Below are 6,755 nucleotides of genomic sequence, written 5' to 3' on the forward strand. Positions count from 1 at the left end.
TTTCTAGGGAAGTGTTCCATACCTTTCTTGAGAGGAAATTGATATTTAATATTACCTTCCTTCATATCAATAGTAGCACCAACGGTTCGAAGAAAAGGTCTTCCCAATATAATGGGGCAAGAGCATTGCATTCAATATCCAAGACAACAAAATCAACGGGGACAAGGTTATTGTTAACCATAATATGAACATTATCAACTTTCCCCAAAGGTTTCTTTTTAGCATTATCAGCGAGATTAACATCCAAATAACAATTTTTCAATGGTGGCAATTCAAGCATATTATAGACTTTTTTAGGCATAACAGAAATACTTGCACCAAGATCACATAAAGCATTACAATCAAAATCTTTGATTCTCATTTTAATGATGGGCTCCCAACCATCCTCTAGCTTTCTAGGAATAGAAGTTTCAAGTTTTAGTTTCTCTTCTCTAGCTTTTATGAGAGCATTTGTAATATGTTTTGTGAAAGCCAAATTTATAGCGCTAGCATTGGGACTCTTAGCAAGTTTTTGTAAGAACTTTATAACTTCAGAGATGTGGCAATCATAAAAATCTAAATCATTACAATCTAAAGCAATGGGATTATCATCCCCAAGGTTGGAAAAAATTTCAGCGGTTTTATCACAAGCAGTTTCAGCAGTTTTAGCAGTTTCAGGTAATTTTGCGCGCTTTGCACTAGGAGTAGAAGCATGGCCAACACCAATTATTTTATCATGGATAGTAGGAGGTGCAGCAACATATGAATCATTAGCATTGCTAGTGGTGGTAATAGTCCAAACTTTAGCTACATTTTCTTTTTTAGCTAGTTTTTCATTTTCTTCTCTATCCCACCTAGCACGCGAGTTCAGCCATTAATCTTATATTCTCATTAATTCTAACTTGGATGGCATTTGCTGTAGTAACAATTTTATTTTCAATATCCCTATTAGGCATAACTTTCGATTTCAAAAGATCAACATCGGAGGCAAGACTATCAACTCTAGAAACAAGAATATCAATTTTATTGAGCTTTTCCTCAACAGATTTGTTAAAGGCAGTTTGTGTACTAATAAATTCTTTAAGCATGGCTTCAAGTCCAGGGGGTGTATTCCTATTATTGTTGTAAGAATTCCCATAAGAATTAGCATAACCGTTACCATTATTATAAGGATATGGCCTATAGTTATTACTAGAATTGTTAGATAAGCATTGTTGTTGAAATTATTATTTTTAATGAAGTTTACATCAACATGTTCTTCTTGTGCAACCAATGACGCTAACGGAACATTATTATAATTAACATTAGGCCTACCATTTGCAAGCATAGACATAATAGCATCAATCTTATCACTCAAGGAAGAGGTTTCTTCGACAGAATTTACCTTCTTACCTTGTGGAGCTCTTTCCGTGTGCCATTCAGAGTAATTAACCATCATATTATCAAGAAGCTTTGTTGCTTCACCAAGAGTGATGGACATAAAGGTACCTCCAGCAGCTGAATCCAATAAATTCCGCGAAGAAAAATTTAGTCCTGCATAGAAGGTTTGGATGATCATCCAAGTAGTCAGTCCATGGGTTGGGCAATTTTTAACCAGAGATTTCATTCTTTCCCAAGCTTGAGCAACATGTTCAGTATCTAATTGTTTAAAATTCATTATGCTACTCCTCAAAGATATAATTTTAGCAGGGGGATAATATCTACCAATAAAAGCATCCTTGCATTTAGTCCATGAATCAATACTATTCTTAGGCGGAGATAGCAACCAATCTTTAGCTCTTCCTCTTAATGAGAAAGGGAACAATTTTAATTTTATAATGTCACCATCTACATCTTTATACTTTTGCATTTCACATAGTTCAACAAAATTATTGAGATGGGCAGCGGCATCATCAGAACTCACACCGGAAAATTGCTCTCTCATGACAAGATTAAGTAAAGCGAGGTTTAATTTCAAAGAATTCTCGCTGTAGTAGCAGGTGGAGCAATAGGTGTGCATAAGAAATCATTATTATTTGTGCTAGTGAAGTCACACAACTTAGTATTTTCAGGGTTGGCCATTTTAGCAATAGTAAATAAAGCAAACTAGACAAAGTAAATGCAAGTAAACTAATTTTTTTGTGTTTTTGATATAGCAAACAAGACAGTAAATAAAGTAAAGCTACCAACTAATTTTTTTGTGTTTTGATATGAGTGCAGCAAACAAAGTAGTAAATAAAATAAAGCAAGACAAAAACAAAGTAAAGAGATTGAGAAGTGGAGACTCCCCTTGCAGCGTGTCTTGATCTCCCCGGCAACGGCGCCGAGAAAATATGCTTGATGGCGTGTATTTCACACGTTCGTTGGGCAACCCCAAGAGGAAGGTATGATGCGCACAGGAGCAAGTTTTCCCTCAGAAAGAAACCAAGGTTTGTCGAACCAGGAGGAGCCAAGAAGCACGTTGAAGGTTGATGGCGGCGGGATGTAGTGCGGCGCAACACCGGGATTCCGGCGCCAACGTGGAACCTGCACAACAAAACCAAAGTACTTTGCCCCAACGAAACGGTGATGTTGTCAATCTCACCGGCTTGCTTGTAACAAAGGATTAACCGTATTGTGTGGAAGATGATTGTTTGCAGAGAAAATAGTAAAACAAGTATTGCAACGAGATTTGTATTTCGAGTATTAAAGAATGGACCGGGGTCCACGAGTTCACTAGAGGTGTCTCTCCCATAAGATAAAAGCATGTTGGGTGAACAAATTACGGTCGGGCAATTGACAAATAGAGAGGGCATAACAATGCACATACATGACATGATAAGTATAGTGAGATTTAATTGGGCATTACGACAAAGTACATAGACCGCCATCCAAGCTGCATCTATGCCTAAAAAGTCCACCTTCGAGTTATCATCCGAACCCCCTCCGGTATTAAGTTGCAAAGCAACGAGACAATTGCATTAAGTATGGTGCGTAATGTAATCAATAACTACATCCTCGAACATAGCATCAATGTTTTATCCCTAGTGGCAACGAGCACAACACAACCTTAGAACTTTACGTCATCGTCCCAGGTGTCAATGCGGGCATGAACCCACTATCGAGCATAAGTACTCCCTCTTGGAGTTAAAAGTAAAAACTTGGCCGAGCCTCTACTAGAAACGGAGAGCATGCAAGATCATAAACAACACATGTATAATAACTTGATAATTAACATGACATAGTATTCTCTATCCATCGGATCCCGACAAACACAACATATAGAATTACGGATAGATGATCTTGATCATGTTAGGCAGCTCACAAGATCCAACAATGATAGCACAATGGGGAGAAGACAACCATCTAGCTACTGCTATGGACCCATAGTCCAGGGGTAGACTACTCACTCATCACTCCGGAGGCGACCATGGCGGCGTAGAGTCCTCCGGGAGATGATTCCCCTCTCCGGCGAGGGTGCCGGAGGCGATCTCCTGGATCCCCCGAGATGGGATCGGCGGCGACGGCGTCTCAGGAAGGTTTTCCGTATCGTGGCTCTCGGTACTGGGGGTGTCGTCACGGAGGCTATTTGTAGGCGGAAGGGTAGGTCAAGAGGCGGCACGGGGGCCCCACACCACAGGGCCGCGCGGCCAGGGGGGGGCCGCGCCGCCCTATAGTGTGGCCCCTCCGTGGCCCCTCTTCGTCTCTCCTTCGGACTTCTGGAAGCTTCGTGGAAAAATAGGCCCCTGGGCTTTGATTTCGTCCAATTCCGAGAATATTTCCTTACTAGGATTTCGAAACCAAAAACAGCGAGAAAACAACAAGCGGCACTTCGGCATCTTGTTAATAGGTTAGTTCCAGAAAATGCACGAATATGACATAAAGTGTGCATAAAACATGTAGGTATCATCAATAATATGGCATAGAACATAAGAAATTATCGATACGTCGGAGACGTATCAGAGCTTCTGACTGAGAGGGTGGAGGTGGTGGTTCTGATGGCAAGACCGGTTCAGGGACAGACTCGTCTAAAAAGATAGGTGGAAGTGAAAGAAAAGATGTAGACTCTATGGAGGTTGATGATGGCAAAGGAGTGGAAGGGGAATTGAAGAAAGGTTGATCCTCAACAAAAGTGACATCACGAGAAAACCGGATGCGACGAGCGAGAAGAGTCATAGCAACGATAGCCCTTGTGCTCAAGACTGTATCCAAGGAAAACAGACTGAACAGACTGTGGAGTCAATTTGGTACGCTCACGAGGTGCTAATAGAACATAACAAGTGCAACCAAAAACACGAAGATGATCATACGTGGGAGGGGAACCAAACAAGATCTCACCAGGAGACTTTCCATGAAGACGAGAAGAAGGCTGGAGATTGATAAGATAGACAGAAGTCGAAACAGCTTCACCCCAAAAATGCGTGGGCACAAAGGAAGAAATCAGGAGGGTACGGGCAGTCTCAACAATATGCCGATGTTTACGCTCTGCAACTTCCATTCTGGGCATGAGCACCATGACAAGAAAGTTGAGGAAGAGTACCCTCAGAAGAGAGAAACTCACGAAAAGCTGTAGACAAGAAATTCCCCCCCCCCCCCCCCCCAGAATCTGAGCGAAAAACACGAATAGCACTAGAGAACTGAGTATGGACCATACACACAAAAGCTTTATATATAGAAAGCAACTCAGAACGATGCTTCATAAAATAAATCCAGGTATATCTAGAGTGATCATCAACAAATATGACATAATGTTTGTGACCACCTTTTGAAACAAAGGGAGAGGGCCCCCATACATCAGAGTGCACCAAATCAAAAGGACGGCTAGAGTGACTAGTGCTAGAAGTGTAGGGAAGCTGAATCTGTTTTCCTAGCTTACATCCCTTACAACTGAAACTAGCATCTACAGGAACACGACCCAAAACGCCTTGCTGAACAAGAGTAGATAAACGAGAACCACATAGGTGACCTAAACGATGATGCCACTGAGCAAAGGAAAACGACGAAGTAGATCTCGACGCTGAAGCAACCGATCGAAACACAGATGTGGTGGAGGCTGAAGGAAGGTGTAGGCTGTCAAGGATGTAGGGGGATGTGGATCCTCTACGGCGATGGCCAGTACCAATGATTCTCTTGCTCTGCCGATCCTGCACATAACAAAAGGAGGGATCAAAACCAACAAAACAGTTCATATCTGTAATCTGACCAACTGACAGAAGGTTCATGGATAATTGTGGAGCAAGGGTGATGGCAGGAACAGAAAATTTGGATGAGCAGAGAGAACCCTTACACCACTAGGCTGAAGATACCGCTGCTCAAAGTACTTCCATATCTCTTTGGCTGTAGTGTGATGCTCAAGACTCATCCGGAGCGAGGGGTCAATACCAAGAACCAAAGCACCCATCACACGATCATCAGCCTTTTGCCAAGACTTCTTAGATGCTTCATCATCTCGAATAGGTGGATCCTCGGTCAAGTGAGAGGTAAGGCCAGCTGCTCTTACAACAGTCCTAGCAGAGAAGGCCCATTCCCTGTAGTTGGAGCCATCGAGCTTGATGTCAATGGACATGGAACCAGCTCCTGTCCCAAAATCATTTCTTGCCATGACTCAAGAAAAAGGTGCGGAACACACAATATCTGCTAGCAGTGCAGACCAACAGCAGCAGTATATCCAAGAAAACAGATCCAAACCACAAAGCACCAGCTGGAAAGCACGGGAAAACAGATTTGCTGGAAAGCAGGGGGATCAAGATACCAACTAGTGAAAACAAGGCACGATGGGGGCAGCTGGAGAGCAGCCCTTGAGCTTGGTTGATGAAGAAGGAACAAGGCCAGCAATGGGGATGTAACTGGGTCAGCTGAAGTTGCTGGAATCAGCTCGCGGGGGGCGCCTCCAAGGGTGGTGGCGGCTAGAGGTGAGCTAGGGTTGGAAGCTCTGATACCATGTTTGTTTCTGTGATAGATCGAGCATAGCACTGTATTGGTTGAGAGAGAGAGATATACAAGGCACATGGGCCTGGGCCTCACTCTAGACTATGGGCCTAACTAGGTACATATTGTATACACTTAACAGACCTGCAACTGCCAACTAGTGTGCAAGATGCTTCCAACCTGTTCGAAGAAATGCCAGTATTTGATGTCTATGAGGAAGATACAAATGTTACCCTGAATTTTGATGTTGAGCTGTGTGATACTGGTGGTCAGCACAAGCAATATGATAGTGAGAAGCCCATCTATGATCATGAGGAACCCCATGGTGCTACAAAATTATCCTCACGGGAATCTGATAATGAACGGCTTGCAGTGTGTTTCAACACCACTTATGATAATGCATTCAGTGAAGAAGCTACACATTTTCCATTTCTACATGGTCCTGTAATACATGCGGACAGGCCCATCACACTCACAACTGAAAAGAGCACCCAGGCTGCCTCCATACTGTGTGTTCATGAAGCAATTGTGAACAGCAATGATAAGAGATCTGAGATAAATATCAAGAAGCAAGAAGTGCCCATCAACAAGCACGCTATGATATCTCCATGTGATCTGAACACTGACAAGGTATCATTGAGCAATGCACCCTGCATATGGGATCCCGGCATAGACTTATTCTCATATAAAAATCTGCACCTTTTTATTTGGATTCCACTTTCTGCTATACCTCCTTGCCAGCAATTACACTTGCCAAAAATTTCTTCTATGTGGGATTTCTCACTTAAGAGAGGAAGACAAGTGCAGTGGGATCCAGGTATCGACCTCTTCTTATAGGAGTTCTAGCGGTTGCAGACCTTGAGTAAAGGGACTGTATATGCAGTGAGGCA

Source organism: Lolium rigidum, chromosome 6 (assembly GCF_022539505.1).
Source record: "Lolium rigidum isolate FL_2022 chromosome 6, APGP_CSIRO_Lrig_0.1, whole genome shotgun sequence".
In the NCBI taxonomy this organism is placed as follows: Eukaryota; Viridiplantae; Streptophyta; class Magnoliopsida; order Poales; family Poaceae; genus Lolium; species Lolium rigidum.